The sequence below is a fragment of the Acartia tonsa genome, chromosome 7 (assembly GCF_053477335.1).
Source record: "Acartia tonsa isolate MP-2025a chromosome 7, ASM5347733v1, whole genome shotgun sequence".
Lineage (NCBI taxonomy): Eukaryota > Metazoa > Arthropoda > Copepoda > Calanoida > Acartiidae > Acartia > Acartia tonsa.
Window position 1 is genome coordinate 45,864,744 of NC_137266.1, and position 19,285 is coordinate 45,884,028.

The window sequence follows — 19,285 nt, forward strand, 5'->3', positions numbered from 1 at the left end:
AGTAATATTTTTCTACTATTAATACAAGTAGAACAATTTTAATTTTAAAAATGTGAATATTTTGGCACAACCTTGAAATCCACAAATCTTTGAAAAAAAGGTCTTTGGAATAATTGGACTTAATTATTTTCTATGCATAATTAAGTTTTTTTTTAAATCATTTCTCTTGAATGACGTTGTATATGCATTCAGCAGATAAATTCTATTGCAGTATTAATAGAGTTTTCCATTTTGGAGATGTTTCCCTTAGGCTACTGCAATTGCAAATTTACCTCTAGGTATAGTTTTAGGCTGTTTTTTTTTCTGGCAAATGCCCTTTCCCCCACCCCCTTTAAAAATACCTGAGCACAAGCTTGTATTCAATCAGTCAATAGTTAAATAGAAATTGTAGAAGAAAATTCCCTTTTGTGGCAACCTCTTAAGGGGCATTTTGTTGTATTTTCACAGTAACTTTTCCTCTATTTCTATCCCTTGTGGGGCCAATTGCCTAACCCTGTAGGGCAATAACCTAACATAACCTATAAAATATACTGTGAAAATATGATGAAACACCTCTTAGGAGGCTTGCCATGAAAGGGACCTCAAAAATTCTTCTATGCTGGATGTTTCATACATTGATGTAATTAACTAATTTACAATTGAATAGTCATTGGTATGACATCAATTGGATCTTGGATAAAGTAGCCTCAGATAAAGTAGCCTCCGGACAAAGTAGCCTCAGACAAAGTAGCCTCCTAAGGAAAGTAAGAGTTAAAACTGTAGGTGGCTTGGTGTTGCTTTGGGTTCTAGACCTCTCCAAACACCTTAAAACATACTCTGCTTATGTGTTTGGTGTAAAGCATCCATTCACCAATCAGTCAACCAAACCAACCCTTTGATTGCACAACCTTTGTAATGAGTTGCCCCTGTTTTGGGCCCAGGCATTCCCCCTACTCTAACTATTATTGTTGCGCAACTGACTTAGTAGCAATAGGAACCATTATAATGTCTTTAGTTATGACACGGGGTTTAGGCAGAGATATAATTTAGCTTTCACCTCCCTGACGGCGAGCGAGTGCACTACATGTACCCAAAGTTTTTAAGCTAACCATTGAGCGAGGATGGTAATGAAACTTTGGGTACCTGTGTAAATACAGTCAAATGTACACTCCCACCTTGGGTATAAATGTAATTTACAGATCAATGTTCCATGGGCATGGTTGGTCTAAAAATTGGAAATAGAATGTTAAGGTTTTTATTTAATCTAAATTTTTGCACATTTTTTTTTTTTGGCTAATATACCAAATAATGTTATTTTTTGATAAATTACTTATAAGCAACCAATGAAAATATTTGCTTATTTGGCTTATATACCAAATCATGCAATTTTTTGATCAATTACTTATAAGCAATCAATCACAATATTTGCTTATTTGGCTTATATACCAAATCATGCAATTTTTTTATAAATTACTCATAAGCAATCAATGAAAATTTTTGCTTATTTGGCTTATATACCAAATCATGCTATTTTTTGATAAATTACTTATAAGTAATCAATGAAAATTACTGCTTATTTGGCTTATATACCAAATCATGCTATTTTTTGATAAATTACTTATAAGTAATCAATCACAAATATTGCTTATTTGGCTTACATACCAAATCATGCTATTTTTTGATAAATTACTTATAAGCAATTAATGAAAATTTTTGCTTATTTGGCTTATGTACCAAATCATACTATTTTTTGATCAATTACTTATAAGCAATCAATCACAATATTTGCTTATTTGGCTTATAAAACAAATCATGCAATTTTTTATAAATTACTTATAAGTAATCAATGAAAATTATTGCTTATTTGGCTTACATACCAGATCATGCTATTTTTTGATAAATTACTTACAAGTAATCAATCACAATAAATGCTTATTTGGCTTATGTACCAAATCATGCAATTTTTTGATAGATTAATTATAAGCAATCAATCACAAGAAATGCTTATTTGGCTAATATACCAAATCATGCAATTTTTTGATAAATTACTTACAAGCAATCAATGAAAATGATTGCTTATTTGGCTTATATACCAAATCATGCAATTTTTTGATAAATTACTTATAAGCAATCAATGAAAATTATTGCTTATTTGGCTTATATACCAAATCATGAAATTTTTTCATAAATCCCTTACAAGCAATCAATCACATTTATTTCTTATTTGGCTTATATACTAAATCATCCAATTTTTTGATAAATTACTTACAAGCAATCAAACACAATAAATGCTTATTTGGCTTATATACCAAATCATGCAATTTTTTGATAAATTAGTTACATTCAATCAATCACATTTATTGCTTATATGGCTTACCCTAGAGTCCACTAGATGAATTTGAAGTCGGCAAAAGGGTAAATTGACCTTCCCCTAGTTAGTTAAAAGAGAAAAAAAGTAAGAAAAATTAGGGAGGGGGAATACGATTTTTCTAGGAACTATTTATATTTTGAGGAGTGTAGTACCCTTATAAAATAGTAATAAACCTACCTAGGTCCAATGAGAATATACAACTATAGATTCATACAGGAAAACAATATCTGTTCAGCTTTTGGCAAAGTTTTTCACTGCAGACAGACATAGAGACATACAGGAACACAGGCAGACATCCTGTTACTTTTATATGAGGATTAGGACAAAACATTAAAAAATTATTGTTTTCATTTAAATTAGAGAAATTATCTTATTATTCTTTAAAACGGAAAAAAATAGATTTCAACTTTAAATTTCATATACCTAGCTTAATTAATTAGATTCAAAGGTCTGTAGATTTAATTAACATTAGGATATTGGAGAAGGACGATGGAATATTAATTATCCTTGCCAAAACATTTCATTTTTATGTAAAAATGTATAATAATCAATCAGCCATTGTCCTACCCCTCCAAGAATAAGTTTAACGTTAGCCTATATTATATGTTACTTCACATACTTAAAACTTATGTTGTTGTCGTGTTATAAAAAGCATTCACTTAAGCAAGGATAACAAATAAAATTATGAAACAAATCAGGGATCTAAAGAGATAAGACAATAGTCGATAAATTGATGCACATCCCTAAATATAACACTCAAAATTACCCCTTCTGTAGATTAAAATTAAGGGTTGAAACGTTTATAAACTCAACTTAATAAACCAATCAAAATACAGTAAAACTCCCCAAAGCCAACGAATAAGAAAACGTTATTGTAAAACTTTGGGGACTATTGAAATAAACAGCCAATTGTCTCCGCTCTCCCTCTGGAAAAAAATACTAACCAAGAAAGAATAAAAAGCAAAGCTACTCTATGATTCACTTTTCTGCCTCTCATCATTCAGTCTGTAATTTATTTGATTTTCCAGTATGGCTACAAAATCAATTAATATCTGCCGGATTAGAACTGTTTCCCAACCATACTGCTAAATCATGTATAATATCAAAATATAGACATTTTCTATAAAGAGTAAAATTAAAATCCTAATATTCATACCAGTTTTCATTGGACCAAGCCTTCGGCCCTTACATACCGGAATTAACCGGAATTAATCTTATAATTTATCGTTTGACTATCCACAAAAAGCTAATTATAGAATGCTGCGATAATAACTAATCTTGGCTGCTAGGGTGTGAAATAAAATATTTTTCAATAATTGGTCCTAAAAATGATTTTTTATTTTGCTCAGGGATCTAAAGGGATAAGATAGTGTACAATATTAAATAGGTAAAAAAAAAATTTTTTATATTCTTCATTGCAAAAATTTTAAAAATCAGACCATAAACACCAAAGATATTAGGAACTATATAAAAAATATAAATAGCCAAAAACCTGCAAAAAGGCAGTCTGATCACCAGGGATATTTTTTCAAACAACTGGAAATCATATTTTGATATTCTTAACTACAAAAATTTTGAAAATCGGACCATAAACCCCAAAGATTTGGAAAAATATGTAAAAATATAGAATAGCCAAAAACCTGCTAAAAGGCAGTCCAACCCCCATAGATATTTCATTAAACAACAGGAAATTTAATTTAGATATCCATATCTAAAAAAAATTTGAAAATTGGACTATAAACAAGAAAGTTATGGTGAAAAATGTGAAAAATACAAAAATAGCCTAAAACCTGCTAAAAAGCAGTCAGGCCGCCATGGTTGTGTTAAAGTTAATTATGCTCCTTAATGATGGGAATGTTGTCAAAAAGTTTTAGCCTTCTATCTTTCGTAGGAGCCGAGAACATCACGTTACCCCCACTTTGTCTCTAACAGACGGACGGACATTACGAATTATAGAGTTGCTTTGCTACTAAGAAAGTCACGTTTCCCCCACTTTGTCTCTAACAGACGGACGGACGGAGGAACGGACAGACGAACAGACTGGCGGACATTACGAATTATAGAGTAGCTTTGCTACTAAGAAAATCATGTTTCCCCCACTTTGTCTCTAACAGACGGACGGATGGACGGACTAACGGACATTACGAATTATAGAGTAGCTTTGCTACTAAGAATTCACATTTCACCCACTTTTTCACTAACAGACGGACGGACTAACGGACATTACGAATTATAGAGTAGCTTTGCTACTAAGAATTCACATTTCACCCACTTTTTCACTAACAGACGGACGGACTGACGGACATCACGAATTATAGAGTAGCTTTGCTACTAAGAAAATCATGTTTCCCCCACTTTGTCTCTAACAGACGGACGGACGGACAGACGGAAGGACTGGCGGACATTACGAATTATAGAGTAGCTTTGCTACTAAGAAATCACGTTTCATCCACTTTTTCTCCAACAGACGGACGGACTGGCAGACATTACGAATTATAGAGAAGCTTTGCTACTAAGAAAATCACGTTTCCCCCACTCTGTCTCTAACAGACGGACGGACCGACAGACAGACGGACGGACTGACGGACATTACGAATTATAGAGTAGCTTTGGTACTAAAAACTGTTACTTTTGATTACATTAATTGGTTGAAAAGTTTGGACACCCAATCCAGATATGCGGACCCACGTTTATACTAATTTTTAATGTAAAGAGTTTTGCCATATGTTTTAAATGAATATAAAGACTTTCTGATAACGATAATAGAAATGCTTTGCTTCCCAAGTTTTATTTTTGTTACAGGAATCCTTACCCAAAGTTTGAAATCTATAACATGATAACATTTATAAATTAACAGAAGTTATAGAGAAACTATGCAAGGGATTTGACCATGGAAAATTACCGAGATCTTAAGGGACAGATGGACGGGCGGACAGATGGACGTACGGACAGACAGACGGACGGACGGACAGACATCATGCTACTTTGTATTACAGATAATAAGATTTTGAAATCTCAATCTTCAGACAAAAAAAACCTAACTTCTTTTTATAAATGGATAAGGATAATAGTTATTTTCGTATAGTATTATAGACAGCTTCTCTAAGCCCCGGGCTAACAAAACAGGCATGTACCAATTTATCATACAATTTGCAAAAATTGTCTATAATACGATGCTTTACATGATTTTTCAGTATTGTTGAGAACTGGTTCCAATCCAGGGGATCTTAATCGGTTCTAAAGCCATACTGGAAATTTTTAATAAGATAAAAGTTAGCTAAAAAAATTTTTAATAGCTAATATTATATGTTGCATTTTAAAAAAAAACGAAAATTGAGATATGAAATTTGCGTAATTTTGCGTAATTTTATATTTTCGGATTTTTTAAAGTGGCAACCAGCAAATATGGTTCAATAATGGCGGGACGGTACAAAAAGGTCTGTGCTTCCGACCCGGTCAGTTTGCTATTTAGTGTTGTTTAGTTTGTGTAAGGAGAAAGAGTGTTCATTTATTATATGAATTAAAATACAAGTACAGTTTAAATATTAATGTGAGATATTAAGTTAAAATAGTTATATGTAATTTAACTGTAAACTGTGCTTTTCTGAAAAGATAGGTAATCAAATATGAAATAAAATAATGATTAAATATCTTTTTAAAGCAAAGTTTATAAATGCGCATTTATTTCAAACAAAAATAATTCATAGTGAGATACAAAATAGAAGCCAGAAATTTCGCCCCTGTCTGTTCTTTGTCTTTCATCATGATGCATAGCTGGACTTCATTTTTGTAAAGGTAATTCTACATCTATAATTAGCGGCTACGCCCCTAAAGGCCTCTAGTGATGTTTTTTGTTTTCTGTGTTAGGTTGACGTTTATATTGCGTTGGAATCTCTTTGTAAAATCGAGAAACATAAAAACAATTTTGATTTTTTTATTTCTCTTGGGAGGGTGGTGCCCTCCCCCAAAATAATAAACCTTCCTGTGACCTATGAGAAGCTACCCTGTTAAGGAGAACCCGATCGGTTCAGTAGTTAGCGAGATACTTTGGTACAAACAAACACACAGACACAAAAAACGAGAGACATCCTGTTACTTTAGTAAAAGGATATGTATTTAACAGCTATTTTCTATATATACTGCTTATCTAAAGGAAAAATAGTCTGTAATGCGATTCTATGCATATTTCTATTATGACTAAAAACTGGTTCTAATCCAGCGGACATTAATCGGTTTCGAAGCGTCTCTATAATCTAGTCCTAAAAATGTAGTTATGTCTTTAAACAGTATGATGCTTATTTAGTTCTGACACTCTACAATTGTTCAGTACAGAGCTTTGATTTTTATGAATGTTTTCATCCTTGTTTTTCTGATATTTATCAGGGATCTAAAGGGATAAGACAATGACAAAGATGAATTGATTAAAACTTACAACTAGATTACAATTAGAGGTTAAAACGTTTGGACACTTAACTTAATCATTAAAGTCCCCAAAGTTGTTAGGCCAATGAATAAGATAACTTTATTATAAAACTTTGGGGACTAGTGAAATAAACAGCCCAATGACCCCTCCCTCCGTGGATATTTCTACTCTCATTTTCTTTCTGTCCAATTTTATTATTGGCAGAATTAAGTTTATAACAATTTTCGTCAATTGTTCCATCCTTGTTTGTTTATATATACCAAGGGAGGGAGGGAACATTGCAATGTTTATAGATAAGGTTGGGGTATAGTATGACTAGTAAAATACTGTTCAGTATGGCTTCGAAACCAATTAATATTCGCTGGATTAAAACCAGTTCTAAGTCATACTGAAAATTAATTTATTGTATCGTATGTTATAATTTATTCATGCATTATTTCAAAAATATTTTTACTCTTACAATTGTACATTTTTAATTCCACGGGAAGCTGTTTAGTGTTTATAATACGATGCTATAAATAACTATTTCAGTGTGGCTACGAATGTAATTTTTCCATCTTGATTTAATAGGTTTTGAGTCATACTGAAAAAAATGTATTGTATTGTAGACAACTATCAAAAACATAAATTTACTTCAAGATAACTGTTTACAATATGCGCAATTACTATTATGAAACGGGAACCCTTTTATAGATTAAAATAATCGGCGGAAAAGTTTGGACACTGCCTTTTTGTAGACACACCATACCCAGGGATGTAGGGATCATTGAACAGTAAATTACATTGATACATTGGACTGTATTAACACAGGTACCCAAAGTTTTATTACCATTATCGCTTATATTTAGCTTTAAAACTTTGGGTACTTCTATAGAATTTTGATTGGTTGGTTCCAGAAAAGTAGTGCCCAATCAATAATTTTAGTCTACAACAGGGGTAATTTTATATTCAGCATGGCTTTGAAACCGATTAATATTCGCGGGATTAGAACCGGTTCAAAGCCATACTGGAAAAATTAGTGTAATGCATTAGGTATGTTCTAGACTATTTTATATGAACATTAAAATGAAAAAATATAATATCAATGCCAGATTTGTAAGCCCAGGACTTCGGCCCCTCATGGTTAACAAAACTGGAATTAATCTTTTAATTTATGAATTTACAAACCGCAGAATGCTGTCTATAATACGATGCAATGAATAATTATTATCATAATTGGGGATGTATTCCAATTAAACATTTATTTTCTTATAGCAATAAAAACTGGCGCTTTCACTCAGGGTACTTTGTTGAGCACTGAAACCCTGAAACCTTTGAAATTCAAAGGACAACTCTAACATGCCTAAATTAACTAAAAGGTATTGACGGACATACAGACATAAACAAATGGACAGACAGAGAGACAGGTAGACAGATGGGCAGACCGACAGACAAACTGACGGACAGTCAGACGTATATATATATCCTAACTTATGATACTTTTAAGAATATCTTGAGTGGTAATTTAAATTATGCATTAAATTAAATTAAAATAGGCATGTCAGAATTTTTGTGATATATAATTATTCGATTGATCTGATTTTTGGAATACTGAATCCTAGGACAACAAAGTACAATTTTGTAGGCGTAGTATGTATAAAAATGTAAGTATGTCCTTAATCATTATCCTGTATTTAAGCACCTTTTCAACAAATTTACTTAAAATTTTGTTTTAACTTTTAAACATTTATATTCTGATTATTCAAATCTGAAAAAGTGTTAATGTTAATATTTATAATTAAATCATATAATGTAAAGCCCTACCCTATATCAATTCATCAAGTTGAACTGGTTATAAAACTTTGGGTACAAGTGTAATTTATGGTCCAATAGCACCTCCCTCCTTGTTTGCTCAAACAAATGCATCATAAAAACGTTTTAAGAAATAAAGCCAAACATTAACCCATTTACTAATTTAAAACAAGTAAATTTAAATAACAAAATTATTATCTCATAAAAAAGATATTAAAAAGGATGGCGTCAAAAAAGGTAAACAAGGGTGAAAACATCCATAAAAGCGAAGCTATAAAATGGTAGGACAAACGAACATTAACACTTGTATAGTGTCAGAACGGAATAATCAGAATGTAATGTATAAGAGTAGAAGCAAAATTGTAAGTAAATTTGTTAAAAAACTGCTTGATACAGGAAAATGTTTATGGACATATTTACATTTTTGGACTTGAATATAGAGTTACTTCGCTTATAATATTTTACTTTGTTGTCCCAGGAATGAATATACAAAAATCAGATTAATCAGATAATTAGATCACATAAAAATTTGTTGTTAAAAAGTAAAAAATCAACATGTTTAAAATGGACGTACGGATATTCTGGTAATGATTATAGAGTTGCTACGCTTTCTAAATCGTAACTAACTACTACAGGAATCCCCGTGCAAAGTTTGAAATTTATAGGACAATTCTAACATGCCTAAATTAACAAAAAAAGCTATCTGTTCTGGATGTATGGACGGACGTACATATGGAAGGACGGGCAGACCCTAATTATAGAGAGCTTCGCTTTTAAAAATACGACGAAACACCCCTTGCCACGAAAGGGACTATACCCAAATTTTATTATCGTAGGAATCTAAAGGGATAAGACAATGGCAGATTAATTGATGTACATCCTCAATGATGGTAAACAAAATTACCCTTTTATAGATTACAATTAGGGGTGCACGTTTGGACACTATCTATAATACAAAGTAGAACGATATCTGTTTTTTTTGTTTGTCTGTTTGTTTGTAACAAAGGATCTCGCCAACCGCTGAACCGATCGGGTTCTCCTTAACAGGACAGCTTCTCATAGGTCCCGGGAAGGTTTATAACTATTTTCTTGAGGGTTGGAACACCAAGAGGCTAGGGGCGAACCGGCTAGTAGTTAATAAACCAACCAATCAAAATTCAATAAGAGTCCTCAAAAAATATGAACGTTATTATAAAACTTTAATGAATAGTGTAATAAACAGCCCAATTGGTCAGCTTAATAACTTTTATCGAATTTTGATTGCTTGGTTCAAAAATAGCTGAGCCTGTGTCAAAACTTTTTGACCAATAATTTATTTATTTCTTATCGTAAATGGGAAAATTTTCATCAATTTATCGCCCATTGTCTTATTCCTTAAGATTCCTGGTAAAAAAAATCTAGTTTGAAGTAAAAACAAGAAAAAACATACATCAATGCTTAAAAAAAACATTAACGCTTTCACTTGAAGTACCTTGTTGAGCACTGAAACTAGGCAAGGTTAGGTTTGGTTGTATAAGGAGGAGGGGAGGGGGGGGAGTTATTACTTAAAATGTTTTAGATGATGTATATCTGTGAGCAAAAACAACAAAGAAGGTGCCATTGGACTGTAAATTACTGGTACCCAAAGTTTTATAAAAACTTTATCTTAAGTTCTATTTTAAGATCTATTTTACGTTAAGTCTCTGTGTCCTGTCCCTCCTTGTAATATAATTGAATTATCAGGAACTAGCAGAAAATGAGGGGGGACAATGGGCTGTTTATTACACTAGTCTGCAAAGTTTTAAGATAATGTTTTCTTATTCCCTGGCTTAACTTTAGGGACTTTTATTGGATTTTAAATAGGTAGGTTATTAAGAACTAGCGGCTTCGCCCCTAGCCTCTAGGGGCTTTGCCCCAAGAGGTGATTTAAAAACAAAATTATGTCGAAATTCGTAAAGGACCAGGGAAATCTTCAGCAATTTTTTTTTTAAAATGGGGGGGGATTTTTTGTTTTTTGGGGGGTTGGGGGTGTCCCACCCCAAAAGAAAATAGCTTAAAACCACCACAGGACCAATAGGTATATACCCTGAAGAGTAATTAAAATAAGATTAAAATAGCGTTTTCTTGTGCGATGGCTTAACAACTTTGGGGACTACAGAAGGGGTAAATTTGTGTGTCATCATTAGAAATGTACATCAATTTATCAGTCATTGTCTATAGATTCCTATATTTTGATATAACTTTGGTATTTTGATTGATTGGTTCCAAACAAGCAGAATCTTAACTTTTTTGGCCAGTAATTTAATTTCACGTATTCATTCAAATCCGTTGGATAGGGATCGGTTCTCTTCTCATCCATACGAAAAAAACTATGTCTAGCATCGTATTTTATCCAGCTTTCTACGAATATAAAAATGTATAATCATAAGAATAAAACCAGTTTTTTTAGCCTTTGGCACCTCGGGGATAAAAAAAATTGGTTTTAATCTTATAATTGTACATTCTGTATCCGCAGAAAGCTGTTTACAATACGATGCGATAAATAACTATTAAGGGGGGGGGGGGCGAAAGTGACACTTTTTAAAACCAAAACTAAAAGTCAACAAAGGAACTCAACTAAAAAAAAGAGTTACAGGTCTGAGATTTTGCATGGCAGTTGCTTTATAGGGGTAAAATATGGAACTGTGAAGAAACCGCCGTTTCCCGCCAAAATTTTTTTTGCCTTTTCTCGGCGGTTTTCGGCAGTTGCGACGCCGTTTCTTCACAGTTCCATAGTGTACCCCTATAAAGCAACTGCCTTGCAAAATGTCAGACCTGTAACTCTTTTTTTAGTTGAGTTCCTTTGACTTTTAGTTTTGGTTTCAAAAAGTGTCACTTTTGCCCCCCCCCCTTTTTTGTATTGTAATTGGATATTTTCATTATTTTATACTTCATTTTCTAATTCCTTAAGATTCATGGTATAAATGAAATTTAGTTTGAAGTAAAAACAGGAATCATGTAGAATCCATGAAAGAGATGCTATAAAAAAATATTGGTGTTTTTCTCAGAGTACATTGTTGATCTCTGAAATAATAATTTATGTAATAGTTATGTATCGAATCATATTATAGACAGATTTCCGAATATAGAGAAATGTTACATTAAAATTATTGTTTCAAAGTACCCAAATTTTTTAAACAATCAAACACAACATAGTGGACCAGTGTAATTTACAGTCAAAAGTTCCCTCCCCTTATATTATTCAATAATTAATATTCAATATTTCTTTCTGTTTTAAAATTTATTAAAGCTTTGTAAACAAAGGAGAGAGGGGACATTGGACTGGAAATTATACTTGTCCCAAAAACAAATCTGTTGTTTGTTGTCTAAAAAACTAGTATGTTTCTTTTTGGGTTGTACAAACCAACAGTGTCTTAACCTTTCTACTAAAAAAGTGTAACCTACAAAAAAGATTTATTGTAATTGAGGTGCTTACATAAATTTAACGTCCATTGTCTTATCTCCTTAGATTCCTGGTAAGATCAAATATTTAGTCTATAATGAAAAGAAGGATAGTTCAATCCATTAAAGGGAGGGAGGGGACCATGGGCTGTTTTATACACTAGTCCCCATAGTTTTATAATAATTTTTTTCTATGCGTTTGCCTAACAACTTTGGGGATTGGTTGATTCATTAAGTTGAGTGTCCAAAAGTTTCAACCACTAATTGTAATGGAAGATTTTTGTTTTATCATCGGGGATGTACATTAATTTCTCGGCCTTTATCTTATCCCTTTAGATCCCTGCATTAAAGCAATAAAAGATAAGAAACAATTTAGTTATTTCAATTTCGTCTATTGTCACATCCCTTCACGATCCATACAATGCTTTACTGTGGTGGGCCTTCACGTCTGCATATTGTCATATTCAAAACAAATGTTTTTGCAAATTAATATAAGACCATACATATTTGAATAGAATTTTGTTTGATGAAGGTAAATATAAATGGGAAGATTAAGTAATAAACTATGGTTCTGAATATTCTATCATTTTGACGAAGGTGATGATGCACTATCCTATCATATAAAGTAGTAGCATTTTTTGTCTATCCCGAAGGATCTCGCTAACCACTGAACCTATATTAGTCTCCTTTACAGTGAAACTTCTTATAGGTCCTGGGAAGGTTTTAAACTATTTTTGAGAAGGGTATCTTCACGCCCCCCCCAAACAAAAAATATTTTTTTACTCTTTTGAAACTCAAATTCAAAATAGGCTGAGGTTGACTTTTCCCCCTCCTACCCCTAGATGCTTCTAGGGGTGTAGCCGCTAGTTAATTTTCATAAAGAAAGACAAAATAACCCTTTCCTTTGTTATATATTTCAAATACTAACATTTAAAAAATAAGCAAACAAGATCATAGGTAGGGCAACAATAACAATTCAACCTTTATAAATCTTTATATTTTTTTGATAAGAAGCGCAGCAATAACAATCTACACCTTCTTAAACAAGAACGACTAGATTATAAGTAGGCAAGTAGCTTCTTAAAGAAGAATATTAACCCTAATAAATAGGATATTGATAGCTGATTACTTTTTAGTAGCGAAGCTACTCTATAATTCGAAATGTCCGTCCGTCCGTCCGTATGTCCGTCCGTCCATCCGTCCGTCTGTCTGTTTGTCCGTCTGTCAGTCTGTCTGTCTGTCAGAGAAAAAGTGGGAAAACATGAATTTCTCGGCTCCTATGACAGATAGAAGGCTGAAACTTTATGACAACATTCCAATCACTAAGGATTATAATTAACTTTCACACATCCATGGCGGTTGGCATAGACGTCCAAGGGGGGGGTAATGGGGCGATTACCCCCCCCTAATTTAAAATTTACCCCTACCCTGGGTGTGCCGTAGGCACCCCCCAACTATTTAGGAGGGGGTATTTACCCCCCCCAAACATTTTTTGGGGGGTAAATACCCCCCCCCAAAAAAAATCTCTGATAAAAAAAATTTTTAATACTGAATATTTTATAAAATTTAAATTACCCCCCCCCAAAAAATTTTACCCCGGGGGTAAATTTTTTGGGGGGGTACACTAAATTTACCCCTGCCAACAGATTTCAGGGGGGGTAATTACCCCCCCTAAGCAAATTTTACCCCTGGGTAAAAATTTTGGGGGAGGGTAAAAAAAATTTGTGGCTCGCTTTGTGCACCATTTTACCCCCCCCAAAAGCGAATTACCCCCCCCTTAAAAAAATTTAACCCCCCCTCCCAAATAAAAAGCTTGGACGTCTATGGCGTTTGGACTGCTTTTTAGCAGGTTTTAGGCTATTTTTGTTGATTTCACCAAAACTTTGGTGTTCATAATCCGATTTTCAAAAATTTTTTTGTTATAGATATCTAAATTAAATTTCCTGCCCTTTAATGAAACATCTATGGAGGTAGGACTGCCTTTTAGCAGGTTTTTGGCTATTTTTATATTTTTACATATTTCCCCATATCTTTGGTGATTATGGTCTGATTTACAAAATTTTTGTAGTTAAGAATATCAAAATTAATTTTTCAGTTGTTTCATAAATCATCCATGGTGATTGGACTACATTTTAGCAGGTTTTTGGCTATTTTTATATTTTTACATATTTCCCAATTTCTTTGGTGTTTTTGGTCTAATTTTCAAACTTTTTTAAGATGACAGTATCATAATAATTTTTCCTATTGTTCTTAGCATCCAGTATGTAATTTACTTTGAACATTTGTATGTCAGTCATCATACAAAATAAAATAAGGTTTTGTGTTTTTTTTCTCCAATTAATTAAATCTATTCTTGATTTTAAAGAATACTCTTTCTTTCTACTTGTAGGTATTCCCATCCACAATTTTTGTGCTGCGCTACTTATGGATGTTGTCATCCTTGTTCAATTTTTTACTTGCACTTCCATATTTCTTCTTGTAAGTCTGTATGTAAATCCATATGTCTGGACTAGCTAAATGTCCATTTGTTTGTATGTTTATCTGTATGTCCGACAATCTATCTGCATGTCTGTCAGTCTGTATGTCAGACTGTTGTCAGTCTGTATGTCAGACTGTTGTCAGTCTGTCTGTCTGTCTATATGTCCAACCATCTCTCTGTCCATCTGACTATCTGTCTATTTTTTACTCTATCCATTTTTCTGTCTGTCTATCCATCTTTCTTGAAGTCTTTCTAACTGTCCATCTGTTTGCATATCCATCTGTCTGTCCATCTATCTATTTGTCCATAATTATATCAATAAGTAGCACAAAAAAACATTCTATACTTTTTAAACAAAAATAATTATTTTATAAGTAGCACAAAATAACATTCTATACTTTCTTCAACAAGAATGATTATTTTATAAGTAGCACAGCAATACCAAGGTATACAATAAGTAGCACAAAATAACATTCTATACTTTCTTAAACAAGAACAATTATTCTATAAGTAGTGCAAAAATACCAAGCTATACCTTCCAATACAAGAATAATTAGAATATAAGTACGGCAACATAACAAGAATACCTTCTTAAACAAGAATATTAACCCTAATAAATTGGGGGTGGGGGGGGGGGGGGAGTTTTGCTATCTGTTTGAAAGTATATCTAAATGTCTGTTGATTTGTCTGTCTACATTTACATCTGTCTGTTTGACTGTCTGTCCATCTGTCTTTTTATCTTTCTGTGTAAGGTAAATAAATACTTTTTTTTAATTTTTAGAAAAAAAGGCATCAAGTTTTCAATTCCACCAATTTAAAATATTTTTTCAATGCTTTCATGTAATTTTGTCTGGTTTTTGGGACATTTGTCTGTCTGTTTGTTTGTTAGTTTGTTCATTATGTTTATTAGGGTGGGTTCATATTGGCAATTTATCTGACACCAAAGCAGGAACTTGAACTTGATTTTTATAACTACAAAACACCTCTGGATGAATTTGATTCATCTTAAGTCTAAAAACTGTTGGTTACCACACATTCAATTGAATAGCTATTTGTGAATTGTCATAAGCTCTAGTTTTTGGATACGTAAGAACTATTCCTGAGCTAAGTTTAGTATAGGAGCTATATGGTAAAATGTTCCACCTTACTTAAAACTTTTCAACTTTTTTCTCACATTTTCAATGTAGCTCCTAAACTACAAATAGCTGAAAAAACTGGTATCCAAGGCACAATAATAATCAAAATGTTTAAAAGTTTCCTTATAAAAGTTCTACCCTAAATTAAAATACTTTTTTTTTGAAATTTATTCAGGTTTATTAACAAACAGGCATTGAAATATTATTTGTCTCTATATTTGATATATTTTATTAGTATTTATTGTTATTAAATGTTGATAAAAATTCTTGAATGTTTAATTGGAAATTGTTAAGAAATATTTTTATGTAATCCTATTTAGTACATTTGAATATATTTTGTTTGTCTGTAATTATTTTTCATTAGATTACTTCAGTGAAGAACATAAACTTATCACCTGAAAAAATAATAGGGGGCATTTAGAATCACTTTAAAAATAGATTGTTGTTTTTTTATTCAGTCTGTTGTTAGAGTGGTTTTGCTGGAACTCCTATAGACTTCATTTAATCAGAAACATCAAATTAATTTGTATCAACTTGAATAAATTTTCATCAGAGTCTTTTGTATTATAAATAAATATATAAAATAATTTTTAAAAATGTTTGAGCAAGTTTATGTGAGGTTTTAGTAGCTCAAAAGAAAGGTAAGTAAACATAAGATAGCTGGTGTTCAAGCACATATTTCACAGTAAAAAGGTTGAATTAAAGAAAGCACAAAATAAATAAATGGATGATTTAAGTAAGCAATCAACCCCAAAAATGGCTTATTTAAGTAAGGATTTTGCAACCAAAATGGATGATTTAAGTAAGTAATCAACCCCAAAAATATCTTATTTAAGTAAGGGTTTTGCAACAAAAATGGATGATTTAAGTAAGCAATTAACCCCAAAAATGGCTTATTTAAGTAAGGATTTTGCAACAAAAATGGATGATTTAAGTAAGTACTCAACCCCAAAAATGGCTTATTTAAGTAAGGGTTTTGCAACAAAAACGGATGATTTAAGTAAGCAATCAACCCCAAAAATGGCTTAATTAAGTAAGGATTTTGCAACCAAAATGGATGATTTAAGTAAGTAATCAACCCCAAAAATGTCTTATTTAAGTAAGGGTTTTGCAACAAAAATGGATGATTTAAGTAAGCAATCAACCCCAAAAATGGCTTAATTAAGTAAGGATTTTGCAACAAAAATGGATGATTTAAGTAAGTAATCAACCCCAAAAATGGCTTAATTAAGTAAGGATTTTGCAACAAAAATGGATGATTTAAGTAAGTAATCAACCCCAAAAATGGCTTATTTAAATAAGGATTTTGTAACAAAAATGGATGATTTAAGTAAGCAATCAACCCCAAAAATGGCTTATTTAAGTAAGGATTTTGCAACAAAAATGGATGATTTAAGTAAGTACTCAACCCCAAAAATATCTTATTTAAGTAAGGGTTTTGCAACAAAAATGGATGATTTAAGTAAGCAATTAACCCCAAAAATGGCTTATTTAAGTAAGGATTTTGCAACAAAAATGGATGATTTAAGTAAGTACTCAACCCCAAAAATGGCTTATTTAAGTAAGGGTTTTGCAACAAAAACGGATGATTTAAGTAAGCAATCAACCCCAAAAATGGCTTAATTAAGTAAGGATTTTGCAACCAAAATGGATGATTTAAGTAAGTAATCAACCCCAAAAATGTCTTATTTAAGTAAGGGTTTTGCAACAAAAATGGATGATTTAAGTAAGTAATCAACCCCAAAAATGGCTTATTTAAATAAGGATTTTGTAGCAAAAATGGATGATTTAAGTAAGCAATCAACCCCAAAAATGGCTTATTTAAGTAAGGATTTTGCAACAAAAATGGATGATTTAAGTAAGTAATCAACCCCAAAAATGGCTTATTTAAGTAAGGGTTTTGCAGCAAAAATGGAGGATTTAAGTAAGCAATCAACCCCAAAAATGGCTTGTTTAAGTAAGGATTTTGTAGCGAAAAAGGAAGATATAAGTAGGACATTAATCACAAAAATGGCTTGTTTAAGTAAGGATTTTGTAGCAGAAATGGAAGATATAAGTAGGACATTAATCACAAAAATGGCTTGTTTAAGTAAGGATTTTGTAGCAGTAATGGAAGATATAAGTAGGACATCAATCACAAAAATGGCTTGTTTAAGTAAGGATTTTGTAGCAAAAATGGAAGATATAAGTAAGCAATCAACTACAAATATAGCCTAAATGGCTGAGAAGGGATTAAATTTTGAGGAAAAATAATCCGGATTAAAATCTTAATCTCTAAGACATTTACGTCAAAAGCGTCCGATTTGGCTGATTCTTATCAGCCACCCTTATTTTTGGGGATTTTTAGGGGTTTATAGGGCAATAATAGTTCTTCAAGTAAGCAATTAACCTACGAAAATGGCTCGTTAGTCCGACATTTCCGATTTAAGTAAGCCACTTTTGTTTTAAAGTGCGGCCTTTCCCGATGTGAGCACGTCCTACTTAAATCTGACAAAAATGCTTATATAAGCACAAAAAAAGGTAAATTGCTGAGACAGAGATTACTAGGGATAAGTTTCTTTTATTAGTTCAATCAGTTTTACAGTATATTTTAGTGTGGCAGTAGCTGGTAAACAATTTGTGCAACTGTAATGCAGCTGCGATCAACGGCTATTTTTGGCAGCTGAGACTGAGAAAACCACAAGTCTTTCATTAGCAGCTGCGTCCCTTTTTAATAGAGGCTCTGTATTCAAAGGCAAATGCTTGGTACAGAAAAATGGCCTAAAACCATCTTAAAAATTTTGGAAAATGTGGAAAAACCAGTTAAACCAGCACAGGACCTAATCCAAGCTTCCCTAAGGCAGAAAACTCAATTGTATATTAGGTTATAGAGATCTTAAAGGACAAACCAAAAAAAATCTACTTATATATATTAGGATAAATATATTTACTACAAATAAATTCCTATCGGAGTAATCCACTAATCTACCCGTAACTTGTTATGGCGAATTAGAGGATTTTTTTGGCAAAGCTGATATAAACATACTGGTAGGTTAATTATTTATTATCATTGGCTAGATATTGCTCATAATAATATCTAAAATAATAATTATAGTCACTGAGAAATATTATAAGATGTTCATAAAATTTTCCTGAAAGTACTATGTCGAGCATATAAACATTAAACACCCCACTTAATTTTAAAATAAGTAAAATAAAGAGTGTTTAGTTTTTGGTTGTTTGTTTATAACTTTAGGTTATGCTTTGTTAGGGTATTTTTGGCACTAGAATTAGAGCTAAAAGGAAAAGGACTGCAGGGTTAGGAGTTCAGCATAGGAAAAAAGGACTGTATCTTATTTTTAAAAGCGAAGCTTTTCTATAATTAGGGTCGGTCCGTCCGTACGTCCGTCCGTACGTCCGTAACGGATAGCTTTTTTCGTTAATTTAGGCATGTTAGAATTGTCCTATCGATTTCAAACTTTGTATGGTGATTCCTGCAGTAATTAGGTACGATTTAGAAAGCGTAGCAACTCTATAATCATTACCAAAATGTCCGTACGTCCATTTTAAACATGTTGATTTTTTAACTTTTTTTTATATTTTTATATGATCTAGTTATCCGATTGATCTGATTTTTTGTATGCTGATTCCTAGGACAACAAAGTACATTATTATAAGCGAAGCAACCCTATAATTAAGTCCTAAAA

General features: G+C 32.1%; 1 protein-coding gene across 1 annotated transcript in view; it reads left to right on the top strand.

The window, feature by feature from the left end:
• Positions 1–19,285, top strand: part of LOC145324342 (potassium voltage-gated channel protein Shab-like) — a 69,949-nt gene that overhangs the window by 16,612 nt on the left and 34,052 nt on the right. The window lies entirely within an intron of this gene.